This window comes from Cydia fagiglandana, chromosome 8, assembly GCF_963556715.1.
Source record: "Cydia fagiglandana chromosome 8, ilCydFagi1.1, whole genome shotgun sequence".
Classification (NCBI taxonomy): Eukaryota; Metazoa; Arthropoda; class Insecta; order Lepidoptera; family Tortricidae; genus Cydia; species Cydia fagiglandana.
This window is the reverse complement of record NC_085939.1, coordinates 6,855,980-6,883,525: the sequence shown is the minus strand read 5'-3', so window position 1 is coordinate 6,883,525 and position 27,546 is coordinate 6,855,980. Positions and strand designations below refer to the sequence as shown.

The following is a 27,546-nucleotide window of genomic DNA, read 5'->3' as shown; positions in this document are numbered from 1 at the left end:
CTCCTGTTTAAAAACCGTTATAGTCTCGTAAGTCCCCGTGTACTTGTACAAGTCCAAATTAAGGATAGCACTTCAGACCTGACATTTTAACTACATACATGGCGTAACTGCCTAATGTACTTACTCAAGTACAATTTTTTTATTCCCCATTTACCGGGTAGTGTTTTTTACAACGGCAACTCTGACACGGTCATTCTCATTCTATTCTATGGTCAATTTCGCCATGTTAGACAGGTAAAGTCAACTGTCAGTATCAGTGTCACTCGTTCGCAAGATGTCCACACAGTCAGGTCGCTGGCCAGCACGAGGTAAGATTATCCTTTTATATTCAACTAACCACTTGTTTTTTCTGTTGTCATACGAATGTATTAGTATATTTAAATTATAAATATTGTAGAATAAACAATATTTCAAAGAAACCTGTATATTTAAGGAGGTTCGTGATTGGTCAAAATAATTTGTACTTACGGTAGTACGTTCGGTCTAACTTACAAGTATTTTTTTCTTATTCTAGCGTTTGATGAAAAGCAAATATCACAACTTCTCAATAACCATGACTTCAAGGACTCGGGTAATGAAGATATGTTTATATCTGAACCCGACCAAGAATCTAATAGGGACTTTTCTTCGTTTTCTAAGATTAGATTAGATTAGTTATGTTGTAATAAAGTTTTTTTTTACTTAACACGTTCACTACGGCATCGGGTCGAATGTAACCGTTGTAGAACTTTCCTTCGGTGCAAGAGATAATTTGCTGTTCCATACGCTGGTGCGGGATAGATATCTCTGGATATAGCAAGAGTAAAAAAAGGATAGGTAGTGTTTTGACAATGTCTACTGGAATATAAGCAATATAGGTAATAATATACGTATCGGTTACTTTCGACCCCATGCCGACCAGGGCGAAATTTTTTTTAATCTGGTACGGCCATCGGGTCGTCAAGATCCGAGGCCCGATGACCCGATAGCCGTACTAGATGAAAGTCTAGTTGAGCTAGTGCAGTCCAAGTGTGTGGGTGTAACAATTAGTGAATTATCGATCATGAAGCGATCGAGAAAAACATTGTTTTTTAGTGAAAAACAAGAAAACGAACATGAAACGGTTAAAAAGAAAAAAGAGGATGTAACTGCCAGGAGGATAATTATTGGTAAGCGTAACATATCTGCCAATAATATTTACACAAGCCCATCAACCTACCACCTACCTACCATCAAATTGTTCACTAGTTGCAATATTGTCTTTAGTAGGTATCACATAAGTCTGTCACCATATTAAAATTAATATTTTTCGATATCGATGTTTTATTTCAACCCCCAACACTACAAAAATATCGATAATCTGAACAGCCAGTGCGGATATCGGGTGTAAGAGATCCGACAAATTGTTTTTTGTCCAGCATTTTCATTTTAAAATGAATCTACCTACGAATTGAATAGTGACTAGGTGGACTATCAAAGAATATGTTATTTAAAAAATATATGCATAATTCATCGTAAAAACGTAGATAATAACAATTAATTAAGAGAATACCCAACGGTTATTATCGACCCGTTAACGCCATAGAATATAGTCATGCATCGGATCTAACAGACCCTGTGCCGTGCCCAGGGAAAGTCTTAAAAATTCTCTGCCGTTGCGAACGTGTTAAGTGATGTTTAGAGAAAATATATGATTTAATTTTAATATTAAATAAATCTTTTAACTTTTTTTATTATCCTTTGTAAAAACCGAATGTACTCACACAAGTACAAACTATTTTCAATAATTTCCTTCTTAAAGAGGTGCTATACATATTAAACATACCATAAAAAATACTGAAAATAAGACCTCACTTCAAAAAATCTCTAAAATCGACATTTTTTTGTTTCGGTCTGAAGCACTATTCTTGATTTGTACTTGGTATAGTACATCCGGCAGGTATGACTACTGCTGTCGGAAAAACACCGGACTTACGAGGATAAAGCATGTTTGGTCGTTATAATTCATTTTTAACCGACTTCCATTTCATAGAAGGAGGAGGTTCTGTATTCGGTTGTGGCTATTTTTTTTTTCTATGTACGTTCACCGATTACTCCGACATCCGTAGTCCGATTTGAGTAATTCTTTTTTTGTTTGAAAGGAGCTACCTCCGAGTTGGTCCCATTTTAATTTGGTTCTGTTCTGATGATGGGATCCATGAGGAATTGAGGGAACTCCTCAATTTTTAAAGGCACATGCATGGTGATTTGGGTGTTTTCTTAAGCAACTCGAGCATTTTCTCCCGAAAACCACCACTTTGATGAAGTAGACCTGATGATGATGATTGTTTTGATGATAATGATGATGATTTTTTAAATGTAGTATGTTCAGCAATTACTCCGGCACCTGTGATCCGATTTGAGTAATTCTTTTTTTGTTTGGAAGGAGTTACCTCCAAGATGTTTCCGTATTATTTTTGGTTCTGGTCTGATGATGGAATCCATGAGGAATTGAGGGAACTCCTCAGTTTTTAAAAGCACGTGTAAAGTGATTTCGGTGTTTTCTAAAGTAACTCGAGCATTTGCTTCCGAAAACCGCCAATTTGATGTAGTGCAAGTGTAGCCAAGTGTAGCCTTACCACGAGTTTGACATTGACATATTCGCTAAGTTAGCGACGCTAACGTCTTCGCTACGCCACGCTAGCGAATAAATGAATGTCAAACTCTTGGTAAGCTGGTAAGGCTACTGATCGGGGGTTAGGGTTAGGAATTAAGGCGAAGCGAAGTTAAGGGAATGGCGGTTGAAGGGCTGCTGGTTCAGGGTCGAGGGGTTCATGGATCAGGGGTTGATGCGCTGTGAGGTAGAGTGATCGGGGAGTTGAGGGATTGGGTCAGCGGCGGGGCGGAGGATGGATTTAGTGTAGTGACAGGAATTATAATTTCCCAGGCGGACTCGAAAAAATTCCTGATTAAGTACATATTTATTAAAGTAGGTACACGAATTTAGTGTTAATCATGATGTTGTTTTTCATTCATGCGTCGCGCACTTAACTAAAAATGGAAAAATAAAAACTTTTTACAAAAAAAAGAAAACCGACTTCAAAAAGGATGAAATAAAATATTATCCTTTTTAAGTCTATGCGTTACCAACTGATATGTTTGAAGTCGGTGCCAAGCCAAGTAGTAACAATACCCGTCAAAAATAATCAGCTTTAAACCCCATTAGAACTGTACTAATGAGTATTATAAATGTGTAAGTAATTCTGTCTGCCTCTTTGTCGCCTTTTCATGGCTAAACAACTGAACCGCTTTAGGTGAAATATGGCATGAACGTAAATTCCTTGATTTGTTTTATAATTTTGAAATGTAGTCCTCTGAATAAGGGACGGGAAATAACTCAGTCCCAATCCCACGCTTGCGTGCCGACAAACATGGTACGGACTGTACCAAGAAGGTTTGATCGTGTGTTCTTAGGTACAGTCGACGTCAAAGATATGTTTACACTTTTGCACCGTACTCCTTTGTAATATGTAATATAAGACGAAAAGTGTAAACATATTTTTAACGACGACTGTACCTACAGAAAGTATTACGTTCATTGTCTTCGTGTAAGGCAATCCAACGTAAATCATTATAGAATCGCACCAAAATCATGGTATGCTTCAAAAGTTGGCTTGGCACCGACTTCAAACATATCAGTTGGTAACGCATAGACTTAAAAAGGATAATATTTTATTTCATCCTTTTTGAAGTCGGTTTTCTTTTTTTTGTAAAAAGTTTTTATAGTATAAGGTTTCAATAGCTGGCCTGCCTTCAATAACTAATAGGCCACCTTGAATAGTCGACAAAGCAGCGATTGCTTTTAGTTTTAGAAATTAAAAGCAAATGTTTTTTTCTCTCTATCACTCTCCCATATATAAAAGCGCGACAGAGAGACATTACCGTTTCGTTCGCTACGACACAAACGATTGCCATGTTGGCTAGGCGCTCGGTATCTGAGGGCCTACCGCGAACCACGTTCGACGTGTTGCCACTCTGTCGCACTTGTAAATTTGTACGTAAGTGTGACAGGGAGGCAACACTTATAACGTATAAAATAATAGGCCATCTGCTTCATAATCGGAGTGTCCCACTGCTGGGCAAAGGCCTCTCCCCTACGAATCCCAATTTGGTGTTGCCATGTCGTTGAGGAAGCTCGGACAGCTAGTCCTTGGTCATTCCGCCATCTCGTTTGGGCCTGCCGCGTCCACATCCCTCTACCGGCATCCACTTGGCTAAGCTAGCCCACCTCTCCGGATGCATGCGGTAGACGTGACCGGCCCAGTCCCATTTGGGCCTAGCGGTTTTCTCGTCTACGTCTGCAATGCGGGGTTTAAAGCGCAGCGTGGTGTTAGAGGCAGATATATAACGATTTTTAGGGTTCCGTACCCAAAGTGTAAAACGGGACCCTATTACTAAGACTCCGCTGTCCGTCTCCGTCCGTCTGTCTGTCACCATCAGGCTGTATCTCACGAACCCTGATAGCTAGACAGTTGAAATTTTCACAGATGATGTATTTCTGTTGCCGCTATAACAACAAATAAAACAGAATAAAATAAAGATTTAATTGGGGCTACCATACAACAAACGTGATTTTTGACCGAAGTTAAGCAACTACGGGCGGGGTCAGTACTTGGATGGGTGACGGTTTTTTTTTGCCATTTTTGCATTATGGTACGGAACCCTTCGTGCGCGAGTCCGACTCGCACTTGCCCGGTTTTTAATGTTGGCGGTAGGCCCTCAGCAAGGCCGTAAAGTGTTTGTTACCTGATCCTCTTGCTTCGACAGTAAAGTCGTTAGCTCTGTTTCTCGATTCTCAGCCTCCTTCTTTAATACTGTGACACTTTCTTGAAGTTCTTTCACTCTGTTTGAAATATTTATTTTTAATTTTCTTTAATTTGCCAAAAGCATCAATAAATAAAAGGCAATTTACGCAAATTACAATAACATTACAAATTAAGGACATAACACACAAATATGGAAATTATAACGTCATACAATTTTAATATTATGCTATCAAAAGTTAAAAATGTCAGTCAAAAGTCTTCGTAGGTAGAGTCTGTGTGAAAAGAGTAGAGTCGTGGAATGTATGGGTATGGTATTCCACGACTCTTCTCTTTCCGAACAAAGGGCCTACCGCGAACCACGTTCGACGTGTTGCCTCCCTATCACACTTACGTACGAATTTACAAGCGCGACAGAGAGGCAACACGTCGAACGTCGAGGTAGGCCCTTCGACTCTACTCAACGCACTAAACGCCCCTTACGGCCCGATTCGAACTTTCAAACGTCAGTGACAGAGGGGCTACCGCGAAAACCGAAATTCGCATATTGCGGGGATTTTTCTCTGTCACTCTAATTACGCCGTCATTGGAGTAAAAGAAAAAGATCGCCGCAATTTGCGAACTTCGATTTTCGCGGTTATAGCCCAGGATCGATCGGATCGGATCTTAATGATATTTATCTATACCTTAGGCCTGAGTTACACTTGTAAGTTTTACTTACGTAAGTAGGGACACGGCTATACTACAGAATGAGAGATGAATATCGTTATCTCATTCTAACAAATAGCTTTGTCCCTACTTACGTAAGTAAAACTTACAAGTGTAACTCAGGCCTTAAGGATGTTTATACTGAATCAAGTTGAATTTGAAAGTTATATTTTTGTCGATATTTCAAATTTGGTGTTTGAGGTCAAATGATCCAGTATAAACATCCTTAAAGTATAGATAAACATCATTAACATCCGATCCGATCGATCCTGACACTGACGTTTGAAAGTTCGAATCGAGCAGTTATTTACCTACTCCTTAAGGGGCCCACTGATTAACAGTCCGCCGGGCGGTATCGTCCTGTCAGTTAGAACAAAATGTTGACAGTTCTGAACAACTGACAGACCGATACCGTCCGGTGGACTGGTGATCAGTAGACGATGCGTAGTAGAGATGCGCGAAACAGTGCTCCAAAAAGGAATGTCATATCACATCACTTTTCCGAACACGTAACATTACACTGAGATATCACATCGCTCATCACTCGGACGTGCGCGAGACGGCCACATTACAGCTATCTCTTACATTACGCAGCGCATCTCTCTCAGCACTCTAGTGATTCTAGGGCGTCTCGGATCCGTATCGGCGATCGATCTATTTATTACGCGTAGCGTTTTGTAATCAGTGGGCCCCTTTATTCTGAACAAACGTGGCGCCACGCATGAGTACAGAGAAGGTGTCTTGAAAAAAAAAGTATTATAATATTACTTACTTTAACTGCAGTGCATCGCGTTCTTTAAATAGCCCTTCAACAGTTGATTCAATCTTATGATGCTCTGATTTTTTTGCATGGGAGTCATGACAACTATTATGCTGTAGAAGATAATAAATATAGAAAGTATTAAGTAAAATGGATAGTAAAATTTCGACATGGGTTAACATACTTCATTCCGACAAAGTAGGTAGGTACTTTACGTACTTTTATTCAGCTTGTGTATTATTAAGGGAACATGAATACAATAGACCCTTTAGAAGATTTATTAGGTATCCTTATCCCATTGGGAACCTTACGATATATATCTTAACTTACTTTTAGTAAATATACTTCCGGTTGGGCTGAAAGCGTAGACCTATCGTATTTTCGTTCAGGACAGTTACTTATGTCATGCTTAATTATACCATTTCGTGCGCGATAAATGTGACTACATAGTGCCTACATACCTGGATGACTAGGTACCTACTTAATGTGACAAAAATGGTATGACTTGTAATCTTATCAAATCATGTAAAAATGAATTCACAGCGAACCTTCAGCCACCATAAATACAATTTGGTTTTATGCTAAAGCGCACAGTGTTCGATTTCCCTCAAAAATTTTCCCTATGCTGTTAATTGCATAAATCAATCAAGGAATGCATTTGAAATGCAAGACAAGAACACCCAGAAGTCTATTTCAAATACTTTTTTTTATAAAAAATAAATTATATTTCATGAGCTTGACATCGAAAAATTACTAAATAAATTCTACAAAAGTATCTGATGAAGAAGTCGCTTTTTAATCAATGTAGTTTGATAAAGAAGCCTTTTGCGCATATTTTCTAGTTCTTAGTTTTGGAATTTACCCTCTGCTTACCGAGTTATTCATATAAATACAGATTTTTTATTTCATTTTTTTTCTCCTGAAAAACTTAAATGTGCGACTTGTAACTAGCACTGAAAGATGGCTCTTAACTAGGTCTACCACTGGTAAAAAAATCACGTTCCACTATCGCGGCGTTTGGGAGTTACGTATAAAGGTCAAATTATACTTTTTAGGGTTGTTACTTAAAGGTCAAACAAATATGAAAGGTAGGACTAATTAAAAAATCTGATTAAATTAAATTAAGCAACAACATAAGAAACTTTATTTATATTTATTTATTTAACCTTTATTGCACAATACAAGAAATTACAAATGGCAGACTTGCCAAAAGGCATTCTCTACCAGTCAACCATTGGGCCACGCAGAAACTTTTAAGTGCAGTGCACTTTGTTAAACAATAAAGTCATTAAATTCAGAAAAGAAAGAAAGAAATTCAGAAGTCAAGTTATAGTTTCTTTTCGCAAGTTGGTCTCAGATTTTATGTATTTTGTGGCTCATACAAATCATTTTAATTTTCGAGAACTAACGTGCAGTCGTCAACATGGGATGGATTTTCATCACCGTCTATTAACGAAGATCCATCATTAGCTAGATCTTCATCATCGACTTCAGCCTCTTGTAAGTTTTCTTCATGAATCGGCTTCAGAAGTTCACGAACTGCTTCTGGTAGACTAATCCTACTGGACAATTTTTGGCGTTGTCTGTAGTGTGCCATAGACACGAACGGATCTGATGATTCTAGTGCACGGTGAAAGAAGCCTATCATAGTTTTTCTCCTGTTCATTATCCGGCAATGGTATTCCGTATCTGACCGCCAAAATTTATTGCGCGATTCGGCCGCTTGCTCTGAGAGCATACCAACAGGAAGAGAACATGAATCTATGATCTCTTCGCCGTGTACTAGAATTTTGTGTACCGTTACAGTCATCGGATGCCATTCATATGACGACTTCTTCACATACCTTTCCACGAGCGTACGACAAAAAGTACCGAACCTTTTTGCATCTATAGGATACTCGCAAGATATGGCGACAAGTATAATATGTAATCCGTCGATTAACCACGCATCAAGGCCTAATATCTCAGTAAATATGGCACGATATTTATCGGATAGTGCTGTCCGGGCTGAATTGCCATCATTAGTTGTACCTGAATTAGGTTTTACTACGTCCACCAATAATCCTATCTTTTTTCTTATTTCAGATTGAATAAGTTATGGATAAAATTGTTTTTTACGATTAGTCGATTTTTAATTAATCACTAGCACTGGTGCACTTTTGCCCCCGTCAATCCAGTGTTCCTGTATTTTTATTTATGTACCTGGAGTATGTCTAAACAATACAGTATACAGTTTTGTAATAGAGGAAAATTTTGAATTAATTCTGACTAAAAATTAAAGGTCAAGTTGAGGGTCAACCCTAACACTGTATTTTTAAATTCGATAACTCCCAAACGCCGCGATAGTGGAACGTGATTTTTTTACCAGTGGTAGACCTAGTTAAGAGCAATCTGTCAGTGCTAGTCACAAGTCGCACTTTTGAGTTATTTAGGAGAAAAAAATGAAATAAAAAATCTCTTATTTATATGAATTACTCGGTAACCAGAGGGTAAATTCCATAACTAAGAACTATAAAATATGCGCCAAAGGCTTCTTTATCGAACTACATTGATTAAAAAGCGACTTCTTCATCAGATACTTTTGTAGAATTTATTTAGTAATTTTTCGATGTCAAGGTCATGAAATATAATTTATTTTTTATTAAAAAAAGTATTTGAAATAGACTTCTGGGTGTTCTAGTCTTGCATTTCAAATGCATTCCTTGATTGATTTATGCAATTAACAGCATAGGGAAATTTTTTGAGGGAAATCGAACACTGTGAAGCGGTAGGCCAGTGTTTTGTTTTGAAGCCATGAAATCATGAAGAAACACATGCGGTAAAATTCAAAGGTACGTGAATTTCCCTGCAGTGTTGTCTCAGTTGGGGGCTCCAGCACGGGGACGTATATACTGTGCTGTTTACCTACCGATTGTCTGGCGCTCCACTTGGGGCGGCTTGTGACGGCGGTGAGTTGGCGCTCGAGCTCGGCACAGCGCAAGCGCGCCCTCGTGGCCTTCTCCTCCGCTGCTGCCAGCATCTCTTTCATTTTAGCACAAGAAGCTTGCTCTAGGTGTAATTCCTCTAAAATTTTCTGCAGCAGATATTCATAATCAATTGAAATTAACGCGATTTGCGTTTTATGAAAACCACACAAAAATCGAGCGTGAGATTTTTTCACTCTTCACCTTGTTATCGCTGTTAGTTTCTTCCACCTTCTCGTTTATTTGTTTACTTTTCCTGAGTATAGAAAGCTCTTTTTGTAAAGATCCTATTTTTTTTAACAGATTGTCCCTCTCCGTCCATGGCATTCTAAAGTATACAATGAAATTAGTTAAAATGATTCTTAATGATTTCTAGAAAAAAACAGACTTCACAAAACAGATTGAGAAATAACAGAGTTCTGAGGTAACAAGCATGGTGGATCAGAAATATCAGAATCCAAAATTTTAACCTACTCTACTATTGTAATCTATTAATCATTGTAGTTAATGGCCTTAGAAAATTTAACTAGTAACTGGAGATGTCATCGCTGTCATTTTCTTTACAAAACATAGTCTGCCGATTTTTGCGGGGGAGGGGACGTCAAATGTATTGCTATTTCTACATGGTTTGTACGTAACGTAGAAATAGCCATATCGGTCCATACAAAAGTTTGCACAATTGTGCAAGTTTTTCGGCAGAGGGGTAATCTCTCAATGGCCACTCCAGTTATTAAATGTTCTAAGTTAATGGTGTATGCGCCATCGACAATAAGGTTTCTTTTTATAGAAAATGATGAACTATTTTTAGAAGGCATTGAAAATGATGTGATGGACTGGTGAATGACACTCATTTCAGGTGAATGACGTTAAAATTGATAAGAAATCTCGTTAACGGCAACGGACACAGGTTATTAGCGACACATCTCGATAACCTGCCAATATTTTCAATTTATACGTGTTTCTCAACAATCTGCTTCTACGATCGATAACCTGGGTACAAAGTAATTTTCATCTGTCATTAATGTCATTCACCTGAATTTCAAACGCCTAAATCTTCTAAACTAATGGAAGGAAATGCATCCCTTCCACATTTTCTAATACTTTAAGTTGCATTTTAACGATCCCAATATTAAAAATGCAAATTTTTTCAGATCATAAATTATAACCTGGCGGTGCCAATTTTTTGAGAAACGACCTTATATCCTTTCCCCAATATGTCTAGCCCTTGCACCCTTCCATTTTGTCTACTGTGAGAAAGCTTCATTTATACGTAGTCTTTTCTCACATCTACTAGCTCTCTTCCCTTCCCAGTCCTAGTCCCTATATTCAAGCTTTAATACTTAGAATGTATCTGACAATAAGTAGGTACCTTAAGATGAAGATACCTACTTGGCAACGTCTACGCTCTGAATTAGTTTAGATTCTATATTTTTAACCGTTTTTAAAACGAGTTCTCGTAGCTTTTTTGTTTCTTCATCCAATTCGGTGTTCTTAGTTTGCCACACTATATTCTGAAATATGATATGACATTATCATCATATATATAAAATTGAAAAACCAGAACGGGATAAAAAACGAGAGTAGAAGCGATATGGCGCCTTACAAATTTCTAAAAAAGTTTTTGACACGTTTCTCGAATACGACGCACGTATGATAAGAAAAAACTGTTCCAATCTATTATCTAAATATGAGAATATAACTAGCACATAAAATTTATCGCTTTCGATGCGTATTTAATTTACAATAAGCAAATGAAATTTTCAAAATAACTTTATTTAACTCTCGGCAACTCTCGGTTGCTTTCGTTTGGCGGTGCTACAGATTAGACCAAAAAATCCGTAAGTTAAAGTAAACTAAATTATGTTTGTCATGTTGGTATACAGGTATTTCTGAGTTTTTTTACACGAAGTAAAATAAAAAGTGCTGTCAACCTCAACCTTAGTCTATAGAGCCCATACGAGTGATTTATGTCATATATGACTTATCATTCTTATCAATCAAAGTAATTACTATATATATTATTGTTATCAATTTGTATTTTGTTGTTTTAAATTTATTTTTGGGTTATAATTATTCAGATTGACTTTCACGGCTTCGGCAAACATTGCCATTCGTCCGGGGAATGGGCTAAGAATGCTGAGATGGGCCAAAAATACAAAGTTGATAGTAAGTTATGTAGGTAGATTAAAGTGCATGTTCAGATATTATTGAGCGACCTGATAAAAATAAGCAAATATACAGTCAGCAGTCAGCCAAATATCGTAATATAATTTTGTTGCCATAGAAATAAGGATGTGATCCGATATAGTGGCGAAATATTGAGAGACAAAAGCGGCTAAATTCAGTGGTGGCTCGGACACTTAGAGAGAATGGGAGAGGATCGTGCCGTGAAGAGAGCGCAGGTACTTGGGACAACAAAAGTGTGATCCTCCACAGCCAGACCACCTCGCCTGATTGCGCTCAGTTTTTAATGGCGAAATGTAGCTCTAATGTACTTCATGTACCTCGTCGGAAATTAAACGTACCTCTGTAGTTTGGCAGATATATGCGTTTAAAAGGGGTCCGGCTGGAGAGTAAAATCTGCAGCCGGACCACGCCTGGATCCGATGATATCTGTTATTTTAAGATTTAATTTAAATAACAGATGAATGTACCTGCTACGTACCTCTGAATAAATCGTTTTTTTATTTAAAAAATGGTCTCATAAATTAATTTTCATACATTTCATTTTTTGAATATACGCGTAAGCGCCTGTCAAAAAATAATAGCAACATAGTAGAAAACAAATATATTCAATTCGGGCAAGTCGTCTAACGTGTCAACTAGATACAAATGTGGGTGGTTATAGGGAGTCTTTTAAACCGACACGAATTGCGAATTACCTTTTCGCACGTGTATTGTACAACGTTTTACAGTACACAGTTGAAATTCTCAGAGATGTTGCCGCTATAACAACAAATACTAAAAAAATAATAAAATAAATATTTACGTGGGGCACCCATACAACAAACGTGATTTATTTTGCCGCTTTGTGCGTAATATATAAATAAATAAAAGGTATACGGACATTCTTATAGTAGACCGGCCAGCGAAAGAAAAATCTTCTAGAAATCGATTTTCGCTCATGTCGTCCCGGATATGGGTGAACATGGTATCGATGCATTCAGTGTAATGCCTTGAACCCAAATATATGAGATGACAAGCGCGAAAGTGGTGAGGATAGTTGCTGTGACGTCATAAAGTCGGCAGTACAAACTTTTTATTTATTTTCGTGTAAACATACATGTGAGGTACCAAATGAAGGGGCTTTGTGAGTAAATCACAAATATATAACATACTGTAACATTTTCAATACTTGGTCTAACAAATTATTATAAAACGTTCAAAATTTTCACAATCCACAGTTGACTTCGAAACTGCTAAAAATTGAAAATGGCTGAATGGATTAGTCTAAAATGCATACCAAGTGACTGTGAATATCCTTTACATAATGTTAAAAAATGATTAACCAGATATATCAAAAATAAGAAAAGTACATCAAGTTGAAAAAAAGTATAATTTTCCGTTACATTAAACTGCAACGATTATTAAGGGGCTACCCGAGGTTTTCATCGATTTTTGACAAGTTTTGAATCGTATCTCCTTTTTTGCACTACGGATAGAATTATAAGACAAACGGTTATCGGTTTTTCAATCTTTTATCTCCGGTTTTGTCCACCGAATTTTGAAAGAAATGAATACTTTATTTTTTAAGAAGTTTTTAAACATTCTCTAAATAAACACTTTTTTCGTATCTAATTTGCAGTGAAGGATGTACGAAATCTACGTATTTGGGTTCGTCTTTGACATCTCGAAAAATGTGTCCAGGGTTTTATTTTAAACTAATTAACACAAAAGTAATGGCCAGGTAACCAGTTTTTTAGCCTAAAATTGTTCAACTTTGATGCCAAATATCTCGAAGACAATGAACTTTGAAGTAAATATGGGATACTATACTTGGTCAAGCAGATCTTGTCAGTAGAAAAAGGCGGCAAATTTGAAAAATGTAGGAGCGAAGGGATATCGTCCCATAGAAAATTTTAATTTTGCGCCTTTTTTTACTGACAAGATATGCTTGACCAGCTATATATTGCTTAAAACCGTTGCTGTTAATATAATAAGCTACAAAAAACATTAGAAAACTAACTGATACAGATCGAAGGTCAGTGGCTTGGGGTAGCCCCTTAAAACAAACAAAAAAACCCGACTGTTGACATATATTTTTGTAGTGGTCTTTTCACTAGCTTTCATTTGGTACCCATATTGCTGCAGTAAGAAAAAAAAACCTCCCCCCTCCTCCATTTTTCATTTGCGGGCTTTTTTAACCGACTTCCATTTCTTAGAAGGAGGAGGTTCTGTATTCGATTGTGGCTATTTTTTTTTCTATGTACGTTCACCGATTACTCCGACATCCTTGGTCCGATTTGAGTAATTCTTTTTTTGTTTGAAAGGAGCTACCTCCGAGTTGGTCCCATTTTAATTTGGTTCTGTTCTGATGATGGATCCATGAGGAATTGAAGGAACTCCTCAATTTTTTAAGGCACATGTATAGTGATTTGGGTGTTTTCTTAAGCAATTTGAGCATTTTCTCCCGAAAACCACCATTTTGATGAAGTAGACCTGATGATGATGATTGTTTTGATGATAATGATGATGATTTTTAAATGTAGTATGTTCAGCGATTACTCCGGCACCTGTGATCCGATTTGAGTAATTCTTTTTTTGTTTGGAAGGAGTTGCCTCCAAGGTGTTTCCGTATTATATTTGGTTCTGGTCTGATGATGGAATCCATGAGGAATCGAGGGAACTCCTCAGTTTTTAAAGGCACGTGTAAAGTGATTTCGGTGTTTTCTAAAGTAACTCGAGCATTTGCTTCCGAACACCGCCAATTTGATGTAGTGCAAGTGTAGCCTTACCACGAGTTTGACATTGACATATTCGCTAAGTTAGCGACGCTAACGTCTTCGTAACTTACTTTTTATGCATCTCGCTCGCACTAATATGCTAGTACGAGCGAGATGCAAAGAAAGTAAGTTACACACATGCTAGCGAATAAATCAATGTCAAACTCTCGGTAAGCTGGTAAGGCTACTGATCGGGTCGGGGGTCAGGGTTAGAAGTTAAGGGGTCGGGGATTAAGGGGTCGGGTAGTGGTGGTTGAAGGGCTGCTGGTTCAGGGCCGAGGGGTACATGGATCAGGGGTTGATGCGCTGTGAGGTAGAGTGATTGAGGAGGTTGAGGGATTGGGTCAGTGGCGGAGCGGAGGATGGATTTAGTGTAGTCACAGGAATTATAATTTCCCAGACGGACTTGAGAAAATTCCTGATTACATATTTATTAAAGTAGGTACACGAATTTAGTGTTAATCATATGTTGCTTTTCATTCATGCATCGCGCTCTTAACAATGCGTTAAAACTAAAAATGGAAAAATAAAAACTTTTTACAAAAAAAAGAAAACCGACTTCAAAAAGGATGAAATAAAATATTATCCTTTTTAAGTCTATGCGTTACCAACTGATATGTTTGAAGTCGGTGCCAAGCCAAGTAGTAACAATACCCGTCAAAAATAATCAGCTTTATGACTATAAATCCCATTAGAACTGTACTAATAACTATTATAAATGTGTAAGTAATTCTGTCTGCCTCTTTGTCGCCTTTTCATGGCTAAACAACTGAACCGCTTTAGGTGAAATTTGGCAAGAAAGTAACTTCCTTGAATGTTTTATATTTTGAAATTTAGTGCTCTGAATAAGGGACGGGAAATAACTTCAGCCCCAATCCCACGCTTGCGTGCCGACAGACATGGTACGGACTGTGCCAAGAAGGTTCGATCGTGTGTTCTGAGTTGTGTTCTTAGGTATAGTCGACGTCAAAGATATGTAAACACTTTTGCACCTTATTACTCCTTTGTAAAAGTGTAAACATATTTTTAACGTCGTCTGTATCTACAGAAAGTACGTTCATTATCGTCGTGTAAGGGTAAGGCAATCCATCCAACGTACATCCTTATCAAATCTATGCTTCATAAGTTGGCTTGGCACCGACTTCAAACATATCAGTTGGTAACGCATAGACTTAAAAAGGATAATATTTTATTTCATCCTTTTTGAAGTCGGTTTTCTTTTTTTTGTAAAAAGTTTTTATTTCAAAATGTATATAGCCTGTGTGACTACCATAATTCTGAAGAATTCAACCACACCTCATATGTCAAAAATCGTCCAGCCGTTTGGGGTGTAGGGCGTGTCAAATAAAAAGACATATATACACAGGCTATATCAATTTTGAAAATGACGCCCGCAAATGAAAAAATGGAGGGGGGACTTGTTTTTTTTTTGCTATTGCAATATGGGTACCAAATGAAAGCTAGTAAAAAGACCACAACAAAAATAAGTATATGCCAACAGTTGGGTTTTTATGTTTGTTTTTGATAATAGTTGCAGTTTAATGTAACAGAAACCTATACTTTTTAGGGTTCCGTACCCAAAGGGTAAAACGGGACCCTATTACTAAGACTTCGCTGTCCGTCCGTTCGTCCGTCCGTCCGTCCGTCTGTCACCAGGCTGTATCTCACGAACCGTGATAGCTAGACAGTTGAAATTTTCACAGATGATGTATTTCTGTTGCCGCTATAACAACAAATACTAAAAACAGAATAAAATAAAGATTTAAATGGGGCTCCCATACAACAAACGTGATTTTTGACCAAAGTTAATCAACGTCGGGAGTGGTCAGTACTTGGATGGGTGACCGTTTTTCTTTTGCTTTTTTTGTTTTTTTTTTTGTATTATGGTACGGAACCCTTCGTGCGCGAGTCCGACTCGCACTTGCCCGGTTTTTTATTAACTTGATGTACTTTTCTTATTTTTTGATATATCTGGTTAATCATTTTTTAACATTATGTAAAGGATATTCACACTATTCACAGTCACTTGTAAACGGTGGGGTCGTCATTTCATCGGTGTTTGACATCACTACGGTAACCGGCAAGGTCACATCACTAGAGGTGGTCGTCCATCTTAGATTGGTTTTACGCGAGAGCGTCCTTGCATATTATTTTCAGAACTATATTCTAATATTTGTGATTCCCTAATAAATGTTGTTATAAAGTGGTGTCTGGTGTTTTTACTCTTACAGCTTCAGAAGTGCGATAGTGATTCCTCGCCTACTATGATATGATTTGTCGGAAAAGTCATTCTTTGTTTCATTGTTGTGAACGTTATCGTTATATAAAATAATTACTCTGATTGTAATGAGTAAACGCATCAACACCACTCATCAGCTAGGGATTAAAATATACAAGGTCTTACCGTCTAAGACCTACAAGGATAAACTTACAAAACTAACCTAACTAAACGAACCTACTAAACTACTGCCGCCTATCTTTTCCTTGTGTTGTGTTTGTGTTTACTTTCAGATACCTATTGCAGTTATATTGCAGTGTATGTGTTTACGTTGCATCATGACTGTCAAAAAAAAAATACATATGGAGAGTGTAAATACAGCTGACTCCAAGATGATGATGAATGATGATGATGGAGATTACAATATTCACAGCAGAAGTTTACAAGACATAGACTGACAGTATGGTGTAATGTATAACAAAATAAATCCTTGGGATTACAAAGTAAGAATTAAAGTTGACTCAGGTAAGCAGTCGTTGATCCAACACCTAAGAATGCTCCGGGGCCAAAGTGGTAAAATATTCACTGCCTCTCTTATATGTTGTGTTATTTTTGTGATTCATGTGCTTTCAGATACATAACATAATGTGATTATATACACCTGACACATTAACACAATGCTATAATCATTTTCTAAGATTTGTATTCCGGTGTGAGAATTATATTCAAGTAAAAGTCATACAAAACAAATTTGGTAATATAAATTTAGCCTTGATTGATACTATGTGTATGGTAATATTATGCTTTCACAATTAACAATGGGCGCTACTTAATACTTTCCCTTTACAGTCAAATTAAAATAGATTCCAAGTTTTCAAAATACAAACCGGTAAGGAAAGTGAATTGTTGTTTCACATATGTGTGTGTGTGTGTGTGTGCTTATTGCAACTGAAATAATGCTTTCTTAGTATGTTTTTGAGTTGTGTAATTTCCAGAAATTTGACAGCAATGATTCTTGAAGTGAATTACCATACCGTTGAAGGCATTAAAGCGCCTATCAGCTCAGACCTCTATAATGAACCCAAATCGCCATGGATAATATTTCAAAGTTAGTTGGTTATGGATGCCAGTTATATTATGTTCAGGTAATTCATTATATGCAGAAAATGTTGATAAGTGACTAATCTCTGATGTCATGGAAAATGAGGTATTTATTTAGAAATAAAATGATTGTTCATGTTTTACATGGATACTAATGGTTAGTATGTGTTACATGGACTGGGTTGGTAAAATGCGCTTTGTGAATAAGCAAAAGGAGTTATTGGCATCTATTTGTAGCTGGTTAGTATTGTCTGTGACAGGTTTAGTCGCTCCATGTTTCCGGAGCCTCCTCGGGCTGAATATTGTAAAAGATGTTTCATATCTCATATAACCTCATACATCCTTGCGATTCATATTAAGTTGGAGACATACTGATATATATTATAAGGTAGTATCTCAGTAGAAGTGTCAAGAAAATTAACAAGGATAATTTCTGTCTGTACATATTATTTTATTAATTATGAATAAAATGTTTATCCAACCGTTGCATACAACTAGTATGTTGTGTTGTGATTGTTTTGTTCATAGGGATGTTGGTTTATGTTTGCAATGCAAATATTTTTCACAAAATGTCATGTTATAAAATGTACCAAAGACATATATTTAAACAGACTTACCAAATAAAGAGAATGTTATTGCTATGACATTGTCAAGTGTTTGAGTTATTGACAATGATTATCTTTGGTGTTCTAGCAGTATTTTTCAGATGCATTTCCTTATAACAAAACTTGATTGCTGGTGAAGTTTTGACCATAAGTTGTAATCATATACTTGCACTTATGAATTATGATTACAGGAGATTCCAATGTTTAAATCTTATCGAAGAGATGGACATATTGAACTAGATATTTATTTACTGAGCTGAATATGACACTGGTAAAGCCAGTTGATGCTAATGGTAAGCAAGGTGAATTCTTTCAGGAGTCAATATAGACTTTGACGGTCTACATGATGTACATGTCTTTTACATACAATTGCTACTGGACTCTAAACGTACCGGTCAGTTAAATGTTAAATGGATGAATATCAAACGAAGGTAAATAGCTTGGTTAAAGCTTTCTAAGTAACTATTTTAACCCGTTCACTGCTGCTGAACATTGACCGAAGGATATCATGTCATCATGAGCTACTGTTTGAAGTTATTAACGGTTTTCGTCTGAACTTGTAGTGTGTTATGGTACTGTTTGCATTATAAAACAGTACACTTTTATTGCTTCTGGGTTTCATAAATCAGAAGTTAAAAATAATAATAATAATAATGTTTCACAAATTTTGTGGGTTCACTAAGTATCTATTTCATTGTTTTGCAAACTGCATAAATTGTGGTTTATTATGTTATGAACTCATTTACTTTTAAATGTGTGCTTGCATGGCATTTAACAAAATTATTTAGTTTTGTGCAGGTATAAGATGATGTGATGAGTTACCTACACATAAAATGCACATATACAGCTGAAGAAAATCAACCTTGTGTCTTGGGATTGAAAGCTTTATGGTTTAAGCATATGTGCCATTGATTCGGCTGATTGATCATTATCAATATACACTTTCATGATGGTTGAAAATACAAATTTGTGAAACCTCGGTAAGACGAACCTGGGTAACAGAGGAACCTCGATAACGTGAACTTCTGTTCAGGCTCTACTGTAGTTCAACCGTGGTATAGTAAGAGTGTTGCCTTTATTTAGGGGCACGGAAGAGGCACGCCAAGTTGCACATGATCATTTACATTGGTTGCATAGTAGCAACTGCTTATTATTTTATATTTTCCATGTTCACGCCAAATGCTGTTATTTCAGGTACCGTTTTCAGATTAAGAACTGACGACGAGTATATTCTCAGATTAAGAACTGAGATATAATTTTATTAGACACTCGGATTAAGAACTGAGTTATTATATTATTTATATTACTTACTCTCGGATTAGGAACCGAGTTGTGATTTTGTTTTATTCCAGATTTAGAACTGGGTTACTGTTGTCATACTAATGTGTTTTGTTAACGGGTTTGTCGACTAATGAAGGCAAGTGCTGTTATTTCAGGTACCGTTTTCAGATAAAAAAACTGACTATATTTTCAGACTAAGACTGAGTTATACTTTTATTGAATACTCGGAGAACTGAGTTATTATTTATATTACTTACTCTCGGATTAGGAACCGAGTTGTGATTTTGTTTTATTCCAGATTTAGATCTGGGTTACTGTTGTCATACTAATGTGTTGTGTTAACAGGTTGCCGGCTAAACCTAGAAAATAAACACATTTGCGCTTGATTAAATATTGTAGTAACCGTGGTAATGCTTGCGATATGTTATTTTATGCCACCTCACTGTTAGCCATTTTAATCGAAAGGCTGGTTCATAATTCTACCGGTTGCTTCAATGTCTGCTATAGAGCTTAAATTATTGTGTGCTCTTTAAGAAGGGCTGTTACTTCGTCATGGCAAGGGATACTATCCTTAAGAGGCTAGTTCCTGACGCCGGTAATAGCAACAAAGGCTTTAAGGAGCGGTCTGTTGCTTGTCACTATCCTTAAGAGGCTAATTGTTTTTGGTTTCTGCAGTGTAGGCCTTAAGAGGCGGTCCATTGCTGATGACAATACTAACCTTAAGAGGCTAGTTGTTTTTGGTTTCTGCAGTGTAGGCCTTAAGAGGCGGTCCATTGCTGATGACATAATACTAACCTTAAGAGGCTAGTTGTTTTTGGTTTCTGCAGTGTAGGCCTTAAGAGGCGGTCCATTGCTGATGACATAATACTAACCTTAAGAGGCTAGTTGTTTTTGGTTTCTGCAGTGTAGGCCTTAAGAGGCGGTCCATTGCTGATGACAATTATGTCATAGTATTAACTATCCTTAAGAGGCTAGTTGTTTTTGGTTTCTGCAGTGTAGGCCTTAAGAGGCGGTCCATTGCTGATGACATAATACTATCCTTAAGTGGCTAGTTGTTTTTGGTTTCTGCAGTGTAGGCCTTAAGAGGCGGTCCATTGCTGATGTCATAATACTATCCTTAAGAGGCTAGTTGTTTTTGGTTTCTGCAGTGTAGGCCTTAAGAGGCGGTCCATTGCTGATGACATAATACTAACCTTAAGAGGCTAGTTGTTTCTGGTTTCTGCAGTGTAGGCCTTAAGAGGCGGTCCATTGCTTATAACATAGTACTATCCTTAAGAGGCTAGTTTGTTCCTGGTATCTGCAGTGTAGGCCTTAAGAGGCGGTCCATTGTATGTGATATGAGATTATCCTTAAGAGGACCATTATTTCTACTACCGATAACTGTTTTATCTATATCGTACTATTTGTTGTTGACCTTGAGAGGTTGGCTTGAGACTGTTTACAAAAGGATATTTAAATGACCTTAAGACTGATGATCTCAAGGTTACCTTGAAAGGGTTGCTTGCACTAATACCTTCTAGAGATCGCTGGCGCAGTTCCGGATCCAGTAGACGTTGAGGTAGTGCCTGTTCAAGATGCCCAGTAGAACGAGTGCGTGCAATGGGCTCCGTGACAGCCTTATCGTGAAGGGCTGACTTCTACGGTCGTTGCCCCTACAAGGGCAGTGATATTCTAGCCTGCATGTGGTATTTTAACACGGTAATGTTTTCTTTTTGTCCAATAATCAAATCTGTGGTTATATGCCATTAGTCACGATGCTAGAAAGCGGTGACATGAAGTACCTACTTGATTACGTCGCCATTAAGGGTGATTATGTAATTTATTAACAATGTTGCTAAAGAGTGCTCATGAGTTCTGTCCAATCATAACTGCATCTTTCTCATGTATTTACAGAAGTAGACCTTTTGACTGTGATGGTTATTACGGTATAATTTTATGGCTATCAAGCCGGACCTGTGATCAAAGGGTCTAACTGTGCCATTTGCGCATTAATATATCGTCGAAACCTTATCATGATTATTTTGAACAACATTGTGGTATGCTAATGCAAAGCCTATCGATGGCGCTAGGGTGAATTATAACGCCTTAGTTATATTAAGGAACTGAGGCTTTTCACATGTATGTTATAGAGTTTCGTGAATAAGAGTTTGTACTGTTTACATGTGCTGTATCGGAGGGCACCTATGCACATGCATGAGACGTGTCCCACATTAGCCTCCCACCAGTTGAGGAGCCAACTCAACGGAGGAGCCAACCAGTAATGAACTGGTGGAGGCTACCGCCACCTGGTGAAGGCCCAGCTTGCTGCGACTGCGTTGGCTGCGGCAGTCTTCAGTGGCGGCCTTGATAACGGTGACCTGACGGGACGTAGGTCGGGTCAGAAGATGGCCGAGCTAAACGGTGGGGTCGTCATTTCATCGGTGTTTGACATCACTACGGTAACCGGCAAGGTCACATCACTAGAGGTGGTCGTCCATCTTAGATTGGTTTTACGCGAGAGCGTCCTTGCATATTATTTTCAGAACTATATTCTAATATTTGTGATTCCCTAATAAATGTTGTTATAAAGTGGTGTCTGGTGTTTTTACTCTTACACTTGGTATGTATTTTTAACCGACTTCCATTTCATAGAAGGAGGAGGTTCTGTATTCGGTTGTGGCTATTTTTTTTTTCTATGTACGTTCACCGATTACTCCGACATCCATAGTCCGATTTGAGTAATTCTTTTTTTGTTTGAAAGGAGCTACCTCCGAGTTGGTCCCATTTTAATTTGGTTCTGTTCTGATGATGGGATCCATGAGGAATTGAGGGAACTCCTCAATTTTTAAAGGCACATGCATGGTGATTTGGGTGTTTTCTTAAGCAACTCGAGCATTTTCTCCCGAAAACCACCACTTTGATGAAATAGACCTGATGATGATGATTGTTTTGATGATAATGATGATGATTTTTTAAATGTAGTATGTTCAGCGATTACTCCGGCACCTGTGATCCGATTTGAGTAATTCTTTTTTTGTTTGGAAGGAGTTGCCTCCAAGGTGTTTCCGTATTATTTTTGGTTCTAGTCTGATGATGGAATCCATGAGGAATTGAGGGAACTCCTCAGTTTTTAAAGGCACGTGAAAAGTGATTTCGGTGTTTTCTAAAGTAATTCGAGCATTTGCTTCCGAACACCGCCAATTTGATGTAGTGCAAGTGTATCCTTACCGCGAGTTTGACATTGACATATTCGCTAAGTTAGCGACGCTAACGTCTTCGTAACTTACTTTTTTTGCATCTCGCTCGCACTAATATGCCAGTACGAGCGAGATGCAAAGAAAGTAAGTTACACACACGCTAGCGAATAAATCAATGTCAAACTCTTGGTAAGCTGGTAAGGCTATTGATCGGGGGTTAGGGTTAGGAGTTAAGGGGTCGGGGATTAAGAGGTCGGGTAATGGTGGTTGAAGGGCTGCTGGTTCAGGGCCGAGGGGTACATGGATCAGGGGTTGATGCGCTGTGAGGTAGAGTGATCGGGGGGTTGAGGGATTGGGTCAGTGGCGGGGCGGAGGTTGGATTTAGTGTAGAGACAGGAATTATAATTTCCCAGACAGACTCGATAAAATTCCTGATTACATATTTATTAAAGTAGGTACACGAATTTAGTGTTAATCATGATATTGTTTTTCATTCATGCGTCGCGCTCTTAACAATGCGTTAAAACTAAAAATGGAAAAATAAAAACTTTTTACAAAAAAAAGAAAACCGACTTCAAAAAGGATGAAATAAAAGATTATCCTTTTTAAGTCTATGCGTTACCAACTGATATGTTTGAAGTCGGTGCCAAGCCAAGTAGTAACAATACCCGTCAAAAAAATAATCAGCTTTATGACTATAAATCCCATTAGAACTATATTAATAACTATTATAAATGTGTAAGTAATTCTGTCTCCCTCTTTGTCGCCTTTTCATGGCTAAACAACTGAATCGCTTTAGATGAAATTTGGCAACAATTCCTTGAATTGTTTTATATTTTGAAATGTAGTCCTCTGAATCAGGGACGGGAAATAACTTCAGTCCCAATCCCACGCGTGCGTGCCGACAAACATGGTACGGACTGTGCCAAGAAGGTTTGATCGTGTGTTCTGAGGTGTGTTCTTAGGTATAGTCGACGTCAAAGATATGTTGACACTTTTGCACCTTGCTCCTTTGTAATAAGACGAAAAGTGTAAACATATTTTGAACGTCGACTGTACCTACAGAAAGTACGTTCATTGTCGTCGTGTAAGGCAATCTGACGTACATCCTTATCGAATCGCACCAAAATCATGGTATGCTTCAAAAGTTGGCTTGGCACCGACTTCAAACATATCAGTTGGTAACGCATAGACTTAAAAAGGATAATATTTTATTTCATCCTTTTTGAAGTCGGTTTTCTTTTTTTTGTAAAAAGTTTTTATGGACTAATCCATTCAGCCACTTTCAATTTATAGCAGTTCGAAGTCAACTGTGTATTGTGAAAATTTTGAACGTTTTATAGTAATTTGTTAGACCAAGTATCGAAAATGTTACAGTATGGTATATATTTGTGATTTACTCACAAAGCCCCTTCATTTGGTACCTCACATGTATGTTTACACGAAAATAAATAAAAAGTTTGTACTGCCGACTTTATGACGTCACAGCAACTATCCTCACCACTTTCGCGCTTGTCATCTCATATATTTGGGTTCAAGGCATTACACTGAATGCATCGATACCATGTTCACCCATATCCGGGACGACATGAGCGAAAATCGATTTCTAGAAGATTTTTCTTTCGCTGGTCGGTCTACTATAAGAATGTCCGTATACCTAATATTTATTTATATTTTACGCACAAAGCGGCAAAATAAATCACGTTTGTTGTATGGGAGCCCCACGTAAATATTTATTTTATTATTTTTTTAGTATTTGTTGTTATAGCGGCAACATCTCTGAGAATTTCAACTGTGTACTGTAAAACGTTGTACAATACACGTGCGAAAAGGTAATTCGCAATTCGTGTCGGTTTAAAACACTCCCTATAACCAACCACATTTGTATCTAGTTGACACGTTAGACGACTTGCCCGAATTGAATATACAGTGGAACCTGGATAATTGCAATCTCAAGGGACCGGTCAATTTTTGTCAATTAACCAGGTTTTTCATTTAAGCAGGTCGTGTCAATTAACGAGGTTCAAAAAAACGTTGTGTCAATTATAGAGGTTTTCATTAATAGAGGTTGCGTTCTGACAAATTTCTTTTATGGAGGTGCAAATAACCATTTTAAGTAGATTTACACGTTTACATTCTATATATTGCTTCCGTCTATACTTGCACTTTTACACTACATTAATTACCACTTTATTTTCTTATCATTTGGGTTTAACAAATTCCCTTGAATTGTAGAAGAAAGTTTTATTAGAATGTAAAAAGCATAAGTACTTTGTTTTTTATTGATCAAAACTAATTCACCTACTACAGGCTGTGATAGGTACCCAATAAATAAATAAAATTCTGGATGGAGATATAAATAAAATGATCATTGCTATTAAAATATTGTTTCTGCTGTATACAACTACATTATTTTAATTACAGAGGTAATAAGCAAGACTCGTTTCAATAATAGAGGTAAAAACAAGAGCAAAAAAAACGGATTTTTTTAGCACAGTGTCAATTATAGAGGTCTTAAGTTGCGATGTGGTCAATTATAGAGGCAAAATTACGAAAAGCACTAAAATCTAAATTGCAATTATAGAGGTTCCAAAATTTCAATTATAGAGGCCTTTTGGTCTCAAGGGACCGGGACCGGACTTTTGGTTGCAATTATTGAGGTTTTCCATTTATCCAGGTGCCAATTAACCAGGTTTCACTGTATTTGTTTTCTACTATGTTGCTATTATTTTTTGACAGGCGCTTACGCGTATATTCAAAAAATGAAATGTATGAAAATTAATTTATGAGACCATTTTTTAAATAAAAAAACGATTTATTCAGAGGTACGTAGCAGGTACATTCATCTGTTATTTAAATTAAATCTCAAAATAACAGATATCATCGGATCCAGGCGTGGTCCGGCTGCAGATTTTACTCTCCAGCCGGACCCCTTTTCTGCCAAACTACAGAGGTACGTTTAATTTCCGACGAGGTACATGAAGTACATTAGAGGTACATTTCGCCATTAAAAACTGAGCGCAATCAGGCGAGGTGTTCCGGCTGTGGAGGATCACACACAACAAAATGGGAGACGCCCGAGTGGACGTCCTAGGTACCGCTGAAACGACGTAGTTGCTCAAGACCTGCTCAACCTCGGCCATGGCGACTGGCGAGAGCTATCACAAGACCGAGAGGACTAGACTACCTATGTTTGTATGAAAAGGCGATTTAAGGGCGGTGGTCGTCCATATTCGTCTTAAGGCGAAAATTAATCTAATGAACGTGTTTGCAACTAGGCTTATAAGAACAAATAATAATTTTATCTTGAAACAAGTTTTAAATACGATATACGTATACGTATACGTGTACGATATACGTGTACGGTATACGTGTAGATGAAAAAATACAATCTTGCCTTTTATCAAATCACATCATTTTTTGACAAATTTGCGAATTGAGTTATCCAAATAACGGCTACAAATAAGAAATCCCTATCACAGTTTTAAACCATGGCAGGGTTGAATACATAATAATGTCGGTATTTAACTAAACATAAGACGAACTCTTTATTTCATTTACGCGAGCGGAGCTGCGGGCCAGTCTAGTTATATAGATATTTACAATTGTTTTTTACACAAGTTTGTAAGGACTCTCTTTAGGGCTGATTTAGACGGCGCGCGTATTCGCCTGCGATTTTAGTTACATGCGGATTGTTGGTTTACGTCTAATTCAACCGCAATGTAATGAAACTCGCATGTGAGTTCTCGCATCATCTAAATGAGCCCTTATTCTTCAAAATTATTCATAAACTGACACGAGCGTTTCATTTTATCCACAAGAGTGGCAAAGTAATTGTATGCAAATTTTATGCAAGTTTATGAAAATAGCCAAAGAGGTTAGAATCGTTGTGTTTTCAATTGAGTTGAATTTCATTTGTTCGAAAATCTTACGAAAGAAATGAAATGCTACCTACTTTGTTTTAATTAAGGTTGACATTTCATCGACACTGAGTGTACATCCTAATGTACATTGGGCGGCTCGAAGCTCGATAAGACTACTTTCTGGTTGTACTTACATGACCTTCGTAAACAAACACCCTGTTCTCGTTGCGTTGTATAGCTCGTACAAATTTCAATATATCCAAGCGTCGTTTCGTCAGCTCGGTACCCATGGCTAGCACTTCATCGCGTATCTCACAAAGCTGAACAGTTAGCTGCTGGACTACCTTAGGCCCTGTTGCAAATAGAAATGAAATGTGAACGATCATTCAAGCTTATTAGCTATATACCTACCTATACTATGAATATTTAACGTATTAGTCTGATTATATTATACGACTTTAGTATACCAAGAAGTATTTTCGTTGAGATGCGAAATGGGCGCGATCTTCGTAGCGAGCACGCGCGGTCAGCTATGTGACAAAAATCACTACCCACACTCGCAAAGGATGACCACAATAAACCCTACCTCCATGTCACTCAATGGAGCATTCCACGGGGTGTCCCGTACAAACGTATTTTGTTTCGTGTATTTGAACTTTATTTTCGGCGTTTAAATCAGGTGATTATTTTTCTGTGCATATTTTTAACCATTTGTCACAGAGAAACAAACTCCTATGCCTGTAAATCTTCAGAAAATTGGCGTTTGAACGTGATAACGGTAGAAAGTTTCATGGAATGCTCCAATGAACCTCTCGTGTGCCGGGGATATTTTTATCACATCACCTATTCGGAAAAGAGCTTTTCTTCCCTGCTAGGAGGGAGCAAAGTGGCACTTTTCTTCCCTGCCAGGAGAGATCAAAGTAACACTTTCCTGTTCTAGCACACTATTTTTACATTTTATTGCACATTCATTTTTTAGCTTAAATAAATTGTTAATAAGCATCAGATTGTGTCAACACAATTTTTTTTTATTTTCCTCATAGTCGATGTGAAAAGCAGTATGTGTCACACGGTATCAAAATTATTTCGCCTTGGGCGTTAACACTTGAATCCCTCATTACGCTCAGGATTCTACTTTAGAGTCCCT

General features: G+C 37.5%; 1 long non-coding RNA gene across 1 annotated transcript; it reads right to left on the bottom strand.

Annotated features, from left to right (window-relative positions):
• Positions 1 to 9,454: 9,454 nt before the first annotated feature.
• Positions 9,455 to 26,746, bottom strand: LOC134666625 (uncharacterized). The gene is made up of 3 exons (XR_010098534.1): positions 26,594 to 26,746; positions 10,602 to 10,723; positions 9,455 to 9,540 (listed from the first exon to the last, which is right to left on the bottom strand). It is a non-coding gene; the product is annotated as an uncharacterized LOC134666625 (long non-coding RNA).
• Positions 26,747 to 27,546: the final 800 nt, after the last annotated feature.